This window comes from Mesocricetus auratus, unplaced genomic scaffold, assembly GCF_017639785.1.
Source record: "Mesocricetus auratus isolate SY011 unplaced genomic scaffold, BCM_Maur_2.0 Super-Scaffold_100020, whole genome shotgun sequence".
In the NCBI taxonomy this organism is placed as follows: Eukaryota; Metazoa; Chordata; class Mammalia; order Rodentia; family Cricetidae; genus Mesocricetus; species Mesocricetus auratus.
In genome coordinates this window covers 1,276,234-1,293,462 of record NW_024429201.1, presented here as the reverse complement: position 1 = coordinate 1,293,462, position 17,229 = coordinate 1,276,234, and the positions used below count along the sequence as shown (strand labels likewise).

General features: G+C 37.0%; 1 long non-coding RNA gene across 2 annotated transcripts in view; it reads right to left on the bottom strand.

Annotated features, from left to right (window-relative positions):
- The window catches only part of LOC121133203, a 112,365-nt gene extending 98,316 nt beyond the window's left edge, over positions 1 to 14,049 (bottom strand). For both annotated transcript variants that reach the window (XR_005869995.1, XR_005869996.1), the window contains exons 1-2: positions 13,938 to 14,049; positions 13,156 to 13,247 (exon numbers count right to left, since the gene is read on the bottom strand). This is a non-coding gene — a long non-coding RNA (uncharacterized LOC121133203). The remainder of the gene's footprint in view (positions 1 to 13,155; positions 13,248 to 13,937) is intronic.
- Positions 14,050 to 17,229: the final 3,180 nt, after the last annotated feature.

Below are 17,229 nucleotides of genomic sequence, written 5' to 3'. Positions count from 1 at the left end.
TGTAGATCTCTGGACATTTCCCTAGTACCAGATTTCTCTTTAAACCTATACTAGCTCCTTCTTTTATGGCAGGAAGATCAAGTCAGGAGAAGAATAGAGGATAGCAAGAAAAGAGAATATAGATGTTATAACCAAGATGAAAGTGTTCAGCCTAAAAATAGGTAACTGAGAGAGATAAAGTATTAATTATCTAGATGTGTTTCAAGACCTACAGACCAACAAATTTCCAGGAGAATAGGTTGAACAAAGTCCCTAAAGGTAGCCTAACACAGTTTAGCTGTGGATACATAATGGTTGTATATTATAGGTTGACAATCATTTTGTTAACCTATAACAGAACCAAAAGTGGTTCTCTCATATAGAAATCTTGGGATTATGGAGGAATCATTTTTAGTACCACTGGGCCTTCCAAATGATTCTTCACCACTTTAACCTTACAAAATCTCTACCCTTAATTATTTGAGTAATGTTTCACAACTTTCCAGGGTGGGTTTTGGTATGTATTCGGTGGGTGTATGTCCAGAACTTCTTATGATATGAAAGGGCATCCTAGAGTAGATACCTGCGAGGAGGTAGTGTAGAGGTCTTCCATGTGGATATTTCATGTTGGTGTTATTTCCTAGTCATGCATTTCTATTATAAATATATAATTCAATTTATATGTATTGATGAAATATTGAGTTTTGACCCTTTGGTTTTGTATGCATAACCATTTTGCAGAACAAACATGTGATGTCCTCCTGGCTGCTTAGCTATTTAAACTCCATACTTCTATAACCAATAGATTTTGACAATGAGGCAAAAGCACACTGGAGAGAAAAGAGTGTCTTCAATAAATGGACAAGCTGGATAGCTTCATGAAGAAGAATGAAACCCTGCACAAACTCAACTCTTCTTAAAATATGGGACAGACAGAAACACATAGTAGGTCATGCTTTTAGTTCCAACACTTGGGAGGATGAAATAGAAGAGTTGGTATGAGTTTGATAACAACCTGGACCACGGATGAAAAAAGGGAAAAAGAGAAAGTCTCTCACTAGAGTGCTTAATGACTTGCATTTTAATTGACTCCAGATCAATCCAAGTTGACAATTGAGATTACACATCACACTTCCTAATGTATTATATAGTTAAATTGGAGTTGTTCCAAATGGAGAAATAATGCTACCCCATGTAGGTTTTCAAACAGAAAGTCCAGTTTCAGGTATAGAATACTACTGTCTTTCAAGTTGTTGGATGAAGACTTTCTAAAATCCCTCAAACAATTCAACATATTACCAGTTCTTTTGGCTACCCATTAGAACTTGACAGTAATAACTTATTGTTATTGATGCCACACTTGGGTCATAGGATATGAAGAAATCAAGCTATCATTGAGTTAAAGGCTTCCTCCCTGCTGGCTGTTTTGCATTGTGCTTTGCAGGCTACTGAGGGAAGAAAAAGCATCAATAATCCTACCTAGCTGTGAGTCCTACAATAATGACCAGCCTAGTAAGATACACTAATTGGTGCAATACTATCTTGAATGATATGGGACCAACTGAAAGGTATCTAATTATACTTAAGCTTGCTTCATAAAAAGAAGCTCATTCCTGGCTGTGCTAGGCTTGTCAGTTACCTATAGATAGGGAGATCATAAGCCTAAAGGAACATAGTATCAAATAGCTTTATAAATATTCCCACTTCTACCCATAGGCCAGGGTGTACCTTTCATCAGAGAAAGTTTTTTTTAATTTAACTTTTTACACATGTTACTCTCTGTTCCTTCTCCCTCCCACCTCCCCTGTCCTCCCAAACCTCCCAACCCCCCACTCCACTCCATCCTCCCTCTACTCCCCAGGGAGGGTAAGGGCTTCCATGAGGGATTTTCAGAGTCTGTCATGTCATACCAGGCAGGGCCTAGGTCCTCCCCCATGTGTCCAGGCTGAGAGAGTATACCTCCATGTGTAATGGGCTCCCAGAGTCTATTTGTATGCCAGGAATAAATACTGATCTACTCTCTGAGGTCCCATAGATTGCCTAGGCCTCTTCTCTGACACCCAGGTTGGGGGTGGGGGGAATGTCTGGATCAGTCCAATGTTGGCCACTCAGTCATCAGTCTGGGGTCCATGCATTCCCCCTTGTTTAGAGAAAGTTCTTTATTCAGAAGATAACATTTAGTGATAGAGGTGCAGAGGGTATGTGAATATGGAGTGCTCAATCTTTAGTTTGATACCTATATCATACCTGCTTGTCACCAAGACTCAGGAAACATTGCAGAAGAAAGGACAGCAAAACCCTAACATCCAGAGTTCAGAGAATATTGCAGAAAAACAATTGTCTTGGGCACATGAGTTTACTGTTATACTCAAGAACACACAATGCTGTGGTTGTCAACACAAAACTGGCACAAGATCAACCCACTCAGCAGTCCGGCACAGGAAAGGGGGAGCTCATGAGTACCACACCTACCTCAGGAGCTATTAGCAGGTTTGACTGCTGGGTAAAGAGACATGGTTTGCTTTTAGTATTGTGGCCTTATGGGAGGTTGTCCAAACAAGGGTGCTTTATGGGCAGCACTAACTGAATTGAGTAAGCTACAGCAGGAGGAGGAGGAAGAGAAAGAAAAGTAGGAAGAAAAAGGCATGGAGTTGGTAGTGACATGAAGGGGTTCCAGAAGAGTTGGAACTCTACACACATTGTATTTGTATATGCAATTACCAAGCAATAAATATTTTTCAGAAAATTAAGAATACAAAAATGTAAATAAACAAATAATGGCAGTAGGTCAAAATAGGACTGAATCTCAGAAGTGACATTTTTAAATTTTCTTTCCCTTGTAGAATATCACCACCCACATGGTATTTGGGGAAAAACATGATTTCTTAAACAGCAATTGGTTTAGAACAGAAAGGCAAGAAAGGGTTGGCATTAATTATGAAATATGGTAGACAATTTAAGGGATGTGGGTTATCTTACAAAGAGGTCCACATTGAATGAAATATTCTTGAAATGCTTTTGGTTTCTTCTATGTATAAAATACACATATTATTGACATATTAGCATTATAATTTTTCACTTCAGATGAAAAGTCCTCATCTGAAATGAAAACTTATTTTCAATTAAGTAATCATATAAAGGACTTTTAGATCCCCATATTTACTAGCTATAGAGTATGTACAGAGTTGTAGGCAACAGTGTGCATCCTATCTCACAGAAAGGATTTGTAATAATTGCTAAGTAAGGTAACTGAAGTCTAGAGATGCTAAGATATTTGCCCTGTGTTGCTAGATGCTGGCAGGAGACTGAGAAGAATCCGCTTCAACAGTTTCCCTTATTCAAACTGGTGGAGTTAAAATGAAATCCAATAGAATTCCTCAGACTTGCCCTACAAGCTTTTAAAAGATAATAATCTCTAAACAAATAAATAACATTTGGGAATATAAAAATATGCCAAAGCTCAACATTCTCAAGCAAAATATCCTTTGGCCTCATTCCTGTTTCCTATTAGTGTCATCGAATATATGAACATTTTAACAGTACTTAGCAAAGAGTGATTAGAGAATATGTAAGTGAGCCCGTAGGAGGATTTACTACAATCTTACTTCAAACAAAACATAGTATGTTGGGCCTGGAGGGAAAGCTAAAGGACTATTGAACTAGCATAACAGAAACAATATGTACCCATATTAGCATAAAGAACTTTGGATAAAATATGGCATAATTTTAGGCTGGTTCATTTGCTCAATGGAACCTTCAATATTCATGCCCCACTTGTCACTGAAATTTACTTTCTTTGTGCATGGATTATCCTTGATAAATGATATCACAGGTCATGGATGTTCCTTTGCCCAACAGACAACATCAGTGATGCCAAAACTTTTTTTAAAGTCACAATGCAATTGGTAGAGATCCCTTGGAAATGTTGAGCATTTTCTTTTTATTTCTGGGAGATTTTTTTTTCACATGGTAACTTTTCTAGTAAACCTAAAACCAGACTAGAAGCTAGTTTAAATGGGAGAGGAGCTTTTCCCACGGAACAGTGGTACTTCACAAATCCATTCAGAAATGGAGAGGAGTTTAGCACAGAGTGAGAAATGTTCCTCAGTTTTAAAGATTCTATAGCAACCAAGGCTTTTATTGTAGAATCCACAATGGCAAAAACATAATTTATGACTTACCAAAAATAATGTTGTGTGGAATTATCTAGGTCTCAATAGAGACCTAATTTCCTGCCATCTCATGGACTGCTAAGTGACATTCTAGCACTAGTTTTGGAATGGGAGTATTGATCAAAGTACTTCCCTCTGTAATTATTTTTCTTCAAAAAGCACTTCGATTATTTATTTTAGATAGAAAACATTCATAATAATATATTTTTAATTTACAAAATATGTTTCAAAAGGCATCTTTAAACATAGTTAATCACCCTGACTTTGCTTATTTTTGTATTAAAATATATACTATTTGTGATCTTTTCTTCATAGACTGTAATTTTCAGTAAGATCACTTTGATACCTGTGATTAAATTTTTTATTCCGTGTGTCAAAACTAAGCGAAATTAAGATGACTTTCCGGCATCAGACTTTACACTGCTTAATAATATCCAGGAGTGTGACCTTCCCATCATTACTCTTAGTCTTCTACAGTTGAGTCTAACATTCATAATGGGTCTAAGCAAGTCTCTGAGAAGTGAAATCTGAACAGATCTATACCTCCCAATTAAAAGAAGAACAAGAAGTTAATGGGAAGCTTGCACAGGATTGGGCCCACTGGGGCTGGAGAGATGGCTTAGAAGTTAAGAGCACCTGCTGCTCTTCTGAGCACCTGGGCTCAGTTTCCAGCACCCATTTTGGGGTTCAAAGCCCTCTTGTGCCCTCTGCAGGCACCTGCATGCAGTCACCATCCCATTCACATACACACATAAATTGAAAAATAATTTAAAATTATTTTTAAAAAGATCAAATCAGTTAACTTTCTGCCACGAAACGGAGCAGGATCTCACAAGGCTATGCCCGTCTTGATGGGTTTAGAGAGTTAGCAGTTGTTGGGTAAGAGAAATATCTTTTTGTTCACTAGTATTGCCACGTGTAAGCCTGGGCTCCAGTAATTCACCCCGTACCCATGTTCTGCTAAGTAACCATTATTAAACTCATGATTGCCATAAAGATACATTTAAGTGAAATTATTCTCTTGGTCTCTCACTGGCACTCTGCCTTAAGTGAGTAGACAGATAGATATTTATTTTCCTTTGGTGGAAAAACAACATCATGCAAATAGTGGGCTTTGTGGATGCTTGTCATCAGATAAAGGCATATTTTCTTGGGAAACACCAAAATTAGAAGGATTTATAAATAAGTTTCTCACAATATGCTAGCAAAGAAAGAACAAACAAAAAAGGTATAGGAAAGAAAGCTGTTTACATAGCAAAGGTAATCTGAAATTCTCTTTACATTTCATTCACCAGGGGGATATATCGATACACCTTAAATGCCTCAAGAATTCACCTAAGCTTTAGTGTAATTTTAGAAAAGCAGTGTCTCTTCCACTAATACTGCAGAGAAATAAAAGTAATCATTTTCATCATCAAAACACCTCAGAACATTTTTGGATCTAAGGCACTGTTCCTTGATCTTTGCCTCATTTGTTGCTCTTGATATGTTGCTTTTCTATTGACTAGCAATTATTGACAGCCCTTGTCACGGGTTTTCCCCTGAAAACTGCAACCATCTTAAAGGGAACTGACATTTTATCAAAATTTCTCTAAAGCAAGCGACGGAAGCAGCTTATTGGTCACATTCTGTAAAATGGTCAAGTTTATGGGGATAAAATTTTTTGCCAAAAAGACTCAGTTATTTTTCCAGAAATGACCCCTTGCGTTTAAATGAAGTTAGAATACCCTCAATAAGAATTCCAAAGTGCTACGCTGTAAACCACAGCCAGTGACTGTTCATAGAGAGAAAGTGCAAATGTATGGACCTCAGTCCAAATAAGTCATACTTTCTGTTTATACATTATAAAGACAGATTTCTAAGATCCTAAGCCTGATACCATTTCTTAAAAGATAAAATTTGCTACTCCAGTATGTATTTAGATAGCTATTGTTATTAAGCAAATTCACTTGAGTCAAATAGTACCCACGTCATTGAAATTAAAATTATTTATTTAATTCTTTACAGGTCAAGATCTTTCAAGGTTCTGAAGTTCCAAGGGTTGGGTACATCGCAGAAACTGTAGGGTGCTCTTCAATTCAATTTGGTTTCTTTTCTTCCTATCCACCTGTACTATCACTTCCAAAATGGCATTATCTCTGCCTTGAACTGGTGCTACACTATTATGGATCCCCTATATACCCAGAACTTAACAATGCCAAGTTGTTGGCATCTCTTTCCAGTTTCTACTTTTGATAATTTCTTTTTATTTCTAGGCTGAAAACAGCCTTTAGTATAGATGGCACAATTTGGCATGACCAGCTACCACAGTCTCCATCTTTGTCTTCTCCTGTTTGTTTTCATTGTCTGCATGGCAGGCACAGTGGCCTGCTTTGTTTTGAATTTGACTTTTGTCATTTATTTATTTATTTAGACAGTGTCTTCCTTTGAGCCCAAGGATGGCTCAAATTGATAATCCTGCACCCTCTCAAATCCTGGAATCACAGGCATGTGTCACCATGCCAAAATTGCATCTATTTCACACCTTAAGTGTGCTGCACATAACATGAATTTTCTCTTCAGCTTTCCTTTAGATTGTTCTAAATGTCTCTATGCATCTGAGCTCAGTGACCATTCCTCCTTGGACATCTTCTTCTCCATTAGGTAAGTTTCTAGCATTTCACACACATCAACCCATTCACAACACCTTTCCAAGAAGGTAAGATATTTATGTAACCATTTGGGGGTTTGTTTCTGTTTTCCTTGATTTATTCTAAGTGTCCATGATAATGCCTTTGTTTGGTGCTATTGGTGTTGGTCACATGTACAGAATGCCTGCCATCAGCATGCAAGGAAAGGAAGGAGAAAAGAAAGCAGCCAGCAGAGCTGTGGAATACTCACTCACGTGCCCAGAATTCATCATTTTGTTTTGTCTTGTTTCATCTCTTGAGGTATATATGTTTATCTTTAAATGAACCAATGAAATAAGAAAATCAGAACACAGATTAAGCATTAGTAAAAAGAAAATATTTTATTGATTTCATCTTCTCAAGATTTATATAGGACTAAGTCTGAGTTGAACAAGCCTAAGGTCATATTTGCAAATAAGCACATTGTTTATCACATGGGCATTGATTAATCCAAGTCCTCTTATTTCAAAATCAGTGAGTGGACCTGTGTAACCTTTATCGTTAAACCATTCTTCCTGTAACCTTAAACATTTTTGAGTGGGCTGGAGAGATGGCTTAATGGTTAAGAGCACTGACTGTTCTTCCATTGGAGCAGACTTTAATTCCTAGCATCCACATGACAACTCACATTCAAATCAAACTCCAATCTCAGAGGATCTCATGCCATTTTCTGGCTTCACTGCATCAGGTACACACGTAGAGTGCAGAAATACATGCAAACAAAATACCCATACACATAAAAATTTAAAAAATCAGTCAAGATCAAATATTTTAAGGAAAATATTATGAAACCATGGAAATTCATAGAATATAGCAAATAGAAGAGGATCAGAAACATTTTGTTCCTTTATTTTAAAAACAATACAACCTAAGGGGACCTAAAGACCTTATCATGGCACAATTATGTATTCAGTGACAGAATAAACAATATGCACAGTTAAAGCTTTCCATTGTAAATTATGTGAAATATGATCAAAGATCCTAAAAGGAAAAAGGATATAATTGATTCATGTACTTCTAAAGTTAGGGACTAACTTGCTTTATAACACTTGATCTCATAATATCAATAAAGTCAAACTTTCACTGTTTTTATTTTAACCCATTTTAAATTTTGTTGACTCCATTCTCACATTCTCAGAATCTTCCTTGGTAGTTATAAGTGATTATAAACCCAACTGTCTGCCTACCTTTCTCATAAAATCAAATTACCAGTTAGGTACTGCATTTTATCCACATAAGCATCCCAATGCCCCACCTGACATTTCTAACACTCTAAGCCAATGTTAATACCAAGTAGACCCCTGTCCTTCCTCCTACCTAGGTTGCCTAAAACCCTACCTGTCTTGCTTGAGACCCACATAGACTGCACTATTGAATAGGTAGTCATATTTCTCTTTCTTAGCCTACACAAACCTACCTCCTTCTTCAGGACTCTTTGCAGATCATAACATCATCAACCAGATGGGGCTAGTCCTGGGTTAGAGATCAGACCCAACTACAAGTTCAACTCTTCCATCTTCTACCTGGTGCCTCTTAAGGCACATAGCCTAAGCAGTAAAGAGAATCCTTTGCCTATCCTCATTCCCTTGTGATCCAACAGGATGGCATAACAACTCATATTAATACATACACACATGTACACACACACACACCAACAACCACCAAACTTCAGATGCCCAAGGTCCTGCAGCTAAATGAAAGAGCAACATAAATTGTGAAAAAGCAAGACAGAATGCCTCCTGTAGTTATCCCAGTCCTGGGTTAATTGTCCCTGTGAAGAAGAGCTTAGATTAACTTCAAGACACAGATTTAAAAAGAATAATCATAAATGTGTTCAAGTAATTCAAGAAATTAAAAGTGGATGCCAATAAATACCCAAATGAATTTAAATTAGACAAGAATAAATTAGATATTGAAGTATAAGAAAATACAAATAAACATCTGAAGGAAATAGTGACTCTTCAGGATATGAAAACTGAATCCAATAAAGAGAACTATTGAATAAAACCCAAACATAAATGAAACCGAAAATGAAATATTCAATAAGCCTAATAAAACTCAATGGAAAACTTTACCACTAGATTGGATCATGTAGAAGATATAATATCAGGCATGTAAGTCAAGGTAGAAGAATGGATCACTCAATAACATAAAGTGGTATTTTTATTTTAAATTCATGAATGGTTTATGCAAGTACTTTGGGACACCATGGAAAGTCCAAATGTATCTATTACAATAGAAGAAGAAGAAGAAGAAGAAGAAGAAGAAGAAGAAGAAGAAGAAGAAGAAGAAGAAGAAGAAGAAGAAGAACAAGAAGAACAAGAAGAACAAGAAGAAGAACAAGAACAAGAAGAAGAAGAACAAGAACAAGAAGAACAAGAACAAGAACAAGAACAAGAAGAACAAGAACAAGAAGAACAAGAACAAGAAGAACAAGAACAAGAACAAGAAGAACAAGAACAAGAAGAACAAAAAGGAGGAGGAGGAGGAGGAGAAAGCTTCATGGAACATACCTTCACTGAACTCATAAAGGAAAACTTCCCAGTCTGGGAAAAGCAGTGCCCATCCATGAACAAGAAGCACATATAGCACCAAATAGGCATATGTAAGAAGCCCCTTGTTTTATTTTAAGTTAAAACCCTGGGACTGGAGAGGTAGCTACATGGTTAATGCATCACTTCTGGAAGACTGAGATTCTATTCCCAGCACCCATATAACAGATCAAAAATGTCTGTAATTCCAATCCCAGGAGATCCAATGCCCTCTTCTGGCCTTTGAAGGCATCAGGTACACAGTGGTGTACAAACATACGTGCAAACAAAACATTCATTCACATAAAGCTATCAAACAGTGGGTCCAAATTACACATAGACTCAACACCATCAGAATGACACATGATTTTTTCCCCAATGGAAACTTCAAAAGGCAGCAAAGTTGGAGAAAAGTGATTCAAGTTTTGAAATAACACAGAGGTCTACCCTGAATATTTTATCTGGTAAAGCTACCTGTTGTAACTAAAAGAGAAAGGAAAACTTTCCATGACAAAAGCAGGTAAAGGGATTCATAGCCACAAAACAAACACTACAAAGAATACTGAAAAGAATGCTTCAGTTTGAAAGGAATGATAATCATACCCCAGAGATGACAGGGAAAAATATAAATGATGCTTGGATAGCAGTTATGTAAATTTGAACCAATAAGACAAACATCACAAAATCAACTATATGACAGCAATTGAAATAATGTGTTTTTCAATAATAATCAAATATTAGTTGCTTCAGTTTCCCTCTTATAAAATAAATGTTAATCCACCATTTCACTGCTTGTAACAAACCCATCTCACCTTCAAGAGATATTATTTTGTAGTAAAATGATGGGAAAATTATTTCAAGCAGGTAGAACCAGGAAAAAAGCAGGTAGTGATATTCTAATGTATGACAAAATATATTTGAAGTCAAATTAATCAGAAGAGATAAAGAAGGCCACCCCATTCTGATCAAGGATAAAATCTACCAGGAAGACTCTGAAATTCTAAATGTGTGTCCATGAAATGGGTACACCTAATTTCAAAGAACAAGCTTCCGTTTCTTGAAGACACTGATGAACCCTATCATAAGAATATGAAGTGACTTAAACACCCCATTTTTACTAATAGATAGGTTGTACAGGCAAAAAATAAACAAAGAAACATTGACAATAAATGAACCATCCACCAAATGGATGTAACTGACATGTGAACAATATTTCACCCTAATATACATTCTTCTCAGAACACATAGATATTCCTGTAAAATAGATCACACATTGTGACACAAAGAAGATTTCAATATATTTAAGAAAATTGAAATAACTTTACGCACTCTATTTGACCACAGTGAAATGTGGTTAAACTAAAAGAAATTCCAGAAAATGCACAAACTCATGGATATTAAACCATATTATATTTAAATGGGCCATTGAAGAAACCAATAAGGAAGTTTTATAATTCTTGGAATTGAATGAAAATGAAAATACAACACACCAAAACCTCAGAGATTCAATAAAAGCACTCCTAAGAGGAAAATATATAGTCCTAAGTGCCTACACTAAAAGTAATTAGAAATAGCACAGATTAATAATGCAAAAAGACATACTGCAAAAAAAGGAGATTGAAGTAGTAATTTAAAAAAATAGATGGAGCCATGGTTTTATTCTACGAGACCTTTAAAACAAAGCTACAACAAATGTTATGCAATTGCTCCACAAACTAGAAAGGGAAATAATACTCCCAGTCTCATACAAAGCAAGTATTGCCGTAGTACCAAAATCAGATAATGATAGAGCAAAAGACATCTCTTATGAACATAGACACAAAAGTACTCAATCAAATATTTGTATATGGTCCACTATCCCACTCTTGGACATATAAAGGACTGTTTATCCTACTATAGAAAAATGTTCTCATCTATGTACATTGTCACTGTATTCACAAATAAAATTGCATTACCTTAGATATCCATTAACTGATAAGTAGATAATGAAAATGTGATGCATTTTAAATATTATAGAATTCTATTCAGCAGTTTAAAAATGATATTACAAAATTTGCAGGTAAATGGATGGGACTGAAACAAATTATATTGAGTGACATTATCCTCATAATAAAAACAATACACCACTTTATGTTCTCTCTCATATGTGGATTCTAGCTTCAGTTTTCTGGTTTTATATGTTAAACTTGGAGTACCTGTAGAATCTAGATAAGGAATGTGATGTAAAGTGACATCATCTTGGCAAGAAACAGCCTTTGCAGTCATGAATTTTCAAAATCTGCAGAGATCTGCATGGAGTATGCATAAGAATGGTCTCAACAACTAGCAAACAGGAATGAAGGAAGGGCTCAGGGGTCCCTACCCCTCATTTGTGGATTATTTCCTATGGTAGATTCAAAGGGAAAAGGAACCATTGCCTACAGTTGTCTACCCACTGATGACTGCACCAAGCTTAAATGACTACCTTTTTATGCCATCCTAGAGCCTTTATCCAGTAGCTGATGAAAGCAGACACCCACAGAGCCTAACTCCTGGAATCCAGTTGCAGAGAGAGAGGAATGATGAGTAAAGGTTGGAGAAACCCACAGAAACAACTGACCTGAACAAGGGGGCATTCATGGACACCAGACTGATTGCTGGGAAACTAGTATAAGACGTCTCAGAGGGGCTGGAGAGATGGCTCAGAGGTTAAGAGCACTGACTGCTCTTCCAGGGGTCTTGAGTTCAATTCCCAGCAACCACATGGTGGCTGACAACCATCTTCAATTCAATTTGGTGTATATGTAATAAATAAATCTAAAAAAAAAAAAGACGTCCCAGAAAACCTGAATGTAGGTGTCAGTTAGGAGGCCTGGGGAGTCTATGGGACCTCTGGCAGTGGATCAGTATTTATCCCTAGTGTACAATTGGACTTTGGGATCCCATTGCACATAGAGGGGTACTGTTTCAGCCTAGACACACTGGGGAGGACCTAGGTCCTTCTCCAAATGATGTGACAGATTTTGAAGATCCCCCATGGAAGGCCTCACCCTCCTTGAGGAGCAAAAAAGGGATGGAATAGGTGGTTGGTGGAGGGCAGGGGAGGAGGGGTGGAGGGGTGGAGAGGAAGGAGAGGGAACTAGGATTGACATGTAAAACAAGATTGTTTCTAATTTAAATTAAAAAGAAAGAGAAGAGGGAAAAATGTATAGTTCTGTTCTAGTCAGTGGTCACACAGACAGCCTCTAAACTAAATGGGTCATGAAACAAAACTGAAAGCCAGGAATCTTGGAAAGAGGCTGAGATCAGTGAGGAGGGGTGAGGAGGGATTGGTAGGGATGGGAGGGAGTGGTTATCAGAGTACAATATATATATTTGGCAAAAAAATACCAATCAAACAACAAAACATGGGCTCAGGGGATGGGAAATGATTCAATAATATAATAAATCCAAAGAAATGAAAGAAATATTTTTAATGACTGTAGCTGTTCCAACTTAAAATATTTTCTGAATCATATATAACAAGAAATTAAAAGTTCAGAAACTGAGACTTATATACTCTTAATATGTGGGAAGTGAGTTATATGTGATGCTTGAGGCCTGTACTTTTAGATGGCTTAGCAAGATAGACATTCTTTACTGTCTCCTCTTTGAAGAAACTATCAATTGATCTTTCTACATAATCAGCTCCTGGTCAAGTACCATGGTTACACTGAAACACAACTCCCAGTGACACCGAGTGGAAATAAAGAAGTCTGAGAACAGTCTCAGCTCATTCCTCAGGAAAATAGTTGAAAAGGAATATAATCATATAACTCCACTTACCTCTATGGGGTACAGTGACAGTCTGTGTTCATGGCTGTCCTATGAACTATCAGAAATCCCTGAAGGCAAAATCCAATATTCCCCAGGCTTTTCTGTAGGAATGGATAAAACAACAGAGGGATTGAGAGTTGCATGGGAGAATCAGCAGTCTTTGGAACTTTTGGATCTGAGTAAATGTTGTATATGAATAAGAACAAGAAAAACTTCTACTTTTGTTCTGATGGTATAGGAATTATGAGCAATTTTTTTCTCTGTACTTTTTCATTGTGATGTCGTATCACTTGAACACATCAGGAATTGGGAAATTAGAAAGTAGATGATAAAGTATTCATTTATGGTGATGAACTGTAATGTCCTTATACCAATCAACAATTCCCATCCTCAATGACTAGTAGTTGGGAGATAAACAGACTCTTCAAGGTACTGGCATAAGTCAGCAACATGTTTTTGAACTAGCCACTTGACTTGCTTGAGGTTCATATAAAGCATATTAACTATATTCTTTCGAGACCACATTGTTTTTTTTCAAATTGAGTCATAGAAGATGTTTGTACATGTGCCATAAAAACAGTTTTCAAGCAACCAATAGGTTTATGAAGCAGTGGGTTTAAAAAAGGTAAACACAATTTCCTGTAGGGCTTCTTATACTTGACAGTCTATCAGTGAGCTTTACAGGTTTCCAAGTACATCATAGCCATTGATTCCTAAACTCATTTAACCAAAGAGAAGTAATCATTTATTGATTATTATAAGATGCCCCTTAAATGATTTAAGTACTATACTTGACTTCATTATTGTGATGGCTGGTGGTTGTCAACGTCACTGCACATGGAGGCTCAGGTCAAGAGTTTCAGGAAGTGAAACCTCGCTGGAAGAAGAATATGTGAGCTCTCAACTTCCTTGTTTCAGTTGCCATGCCTACCCTTTGTTGCCATGTTTCCAATGTGCCATAATGAACTCATCCCTCTGGAACCATTAGCCCAAATAAACTCTTCCATGAATTGCCTTTGTTGTGTTTTGTCACAGTGGCAGACAAATAACTAATACAGAAGTTAGTTCTAGAAAGTAGGGTGTTACTGTCAAGAACCTGACCATGCTGTTTTTCAAGAGAAAATTTTAAAGATTCTGAAATTCTAAGCAAAAACTAAAAAGTTGAAATCTGTAAGCAGAGCTTAGTGGGCTGTTGTAGTAAGAACTTATAAGACAATAGTGCTGAGGGCAATTATTGTTGAAAGAACTTACTGAAAGCATCTTAGCATCTTCCTTTCAGAGAATTTTGTAACAACTAAATAAATGATAATATTTCACCCACTGCAGTTGTCATTCTTTTAAAATTCTGAGATGTGGAGAGTTGGGGAGATGGCTTTGTTGGTAAAGTGCTTACCTTGTAAAGATGGGATCCTGAGTTCAATCCCTAAGATAACAAGTGGTGATGTGCACTTGTTATCCAGTGCTAGGGAGATGAAGACAGTCAGATCTCTGGGGCTTGACCTGCCATCACAGCCTCTGTGGAAAGTCCTAGTCTGGTAAGAGACCTTGTCTTAAGAAAATGTGTGTGGTACTTGAGGAAAGACATCCAATGCTAGCCTCTGACCTCACACTATTGTACATATACTTGCATATGCATCTATATACACATGAAGATACACGTACACAAAAGTACATAGGATAACTTTGTAACAGTCATATAATGAATAGTTGGAATAGTTAAAGTTGACTGGGGCCAAGTCCCACTGAAATGTAAATATGGGCCTAAAAGAATATGAACTTGTTTTAACCAGCTATGTCAAATTAAACAATTGGGATCAATTAAATTTCATGGTTTTGTTCTAAAATCCATAGTGATTAACATAGCAAATACTTTGGTATTAACATAGTTACAGGCACTAAAAGGTTGTTAGACTTTTCACTTTGAGAATGAGCCTCTTGGTGTATAAGCAATTCTTTTAAATAGGGGGAAAAGATTCAAGCTTACTTAATTTACTGCTTTAGAGAAACTGCATATAAAAGAAATTAAATAAATTCCTGAAAAGGCAAATGTGATTAACCAAAGCATAAGCCAAACCAAATCAATGGATGAATGTCACACTTTGTTCTAAAAGTGATATTATTATTCTTAGCTGAAAAACATAAACACTTTTTGAAATACTATTAGTTATAAAGTGATCATTAATCCAACATGGCCAAGTGGTTGACAGTCCCAGAGAGAACATTAAAATAAGCTCACTATTACTTTGGCAAGAAGACATTGGATTCTATAAGGTGTATAAATGACTTTCTGACTTGGCAACATGACAGCTTTACTCAATAAAACATGGGCAGATGGCAGTGTGAATTTGAATTTCCTGTCTATAGGTGCCTTCCTCCATTTCATTTCCTTTTCCCCTCAGTTGCCAAATTCACTCTCACTTCTCCAGTGCCTAATCTCTCTCACATTTGTGTGGGGTTGTGTACTTTAGCCTGCAATAGTAGCCTCTCACAGATCTTTACATGTAACTTCCACCCTGATGCTCTGGACTTTTCGTGGAATGTGGAAATCTGACATCTTGTTTTCTCTCTTCTTCTTCTTCTTCTTCTTCTTCTTCTTCTTCTTCTTCTTCTTCTTCTTCTTCTTCTTCTTCTTCTTCTTCTTCTTCTTCTTCTTCTTCTTCTTCTTTTGCCTACATTGTCTGGAAGGGTTATCAACTCCAAGCCAATCTCAAATTTTCATAATTTTCTTAGTTAAGTAAACAGATCTATTACCTAGGCCTCTGTTGTTCAACCATCTTCGAATTGGAAATTGAGAAAGATAAAAGAGTTATTCTTTTTCCCTTGAGGAAAATGCTTTCCCACTCCAAAAGGCAGTTTTTCCCCTGGACTTAAATTTTTTCAGCATGTCTACCCTAGAGCATTATGCCTACTATGATATCTTCCCATATATTTCTTACTTACAGTGAAGCAATTCTGGGGGTCTTAAACCTTCTGTCTTAATCATTCCATTATATGTTCATCTCATCTAGCTTTCTCTTATATTGACTTAAAATCATTAAGGCAACCAAATGATTGTGAATGTCTGAGGTGTCACCCACCTGACACCACCACCTGTCCTATGTATAGAAATTTGTCAGCAGTAAATGCTCCAGTCTTTCCACCTGTTTCCTATACTGCAGCATTCTGCTGCTTGAGCTTTCTGTGTACATGTGTGTGCGGGTTTAATTATTAATAGTTTTTCAGGCACACCTTTTCTGCTTCTTCCCATCCATATCAATCCTATCAAACCAAAATTTCTCAAAGAAAATATCACCATATCTTCTGAACATACTTACCTTGTGTGTTTGTGTGTGTGTGTGTGCACGTGCATGTTTGCCTGTATATGTGTGCTGTTTCTTTATATTGTGTCCCTTTCTCCCAGACTGACTCTATACCAGTCATCATTTTAGTATCGAATTTCAATTCATCTAGAAAATTCTCCTCTGGATACATTACATCCACCATCATTCATACTTATTTTAGCCTTTTAACATATGTCTGTTTTGTATTACATCCTGTGTGTGCTTTTCTGGTATGCTTCACTTAAGAGTCTTATTGAACATCAATAAGGTCAATGCACAGCATCACTTTTCCTACCTGAAAAAGGCAATTAGAAAACAGAAAAGTCAAAAACACAGAGGCCAAAATATTGCCTCTTTACTTAAAAAAGTAGGCCTTCAGCCAGTTGGATTTTTTTTTCGTTTTCCCACTTCTTTAATTTTTATTTTTAAATTTAAATTAGAAACAAGGTTGCTTCACATGTCAATCCCAGGTCCCTCTCCCTTTCTCTCCCCTCCTCCCATGCCCTCCCACCAACCCCCCAACACTCCCTCATTTCCCCAGGGAGGGTGAGGCCCTCCATTGGGGTGTCCATAGTCTGCCATTTCATCCAGGGCAGGACCTAGATCCTCCCCCAAGAGTCCAGGATGAGAGTGGGACTCTCATTGAGGGATGGGAACCCAAAGTCCATTTATATGCCATGGATATATACTGATCTACTACCCAAGGCCCAATAGATTACCTAGACCTCCTCACTGACACCCACATTCAGGGGGTCTTAATCAG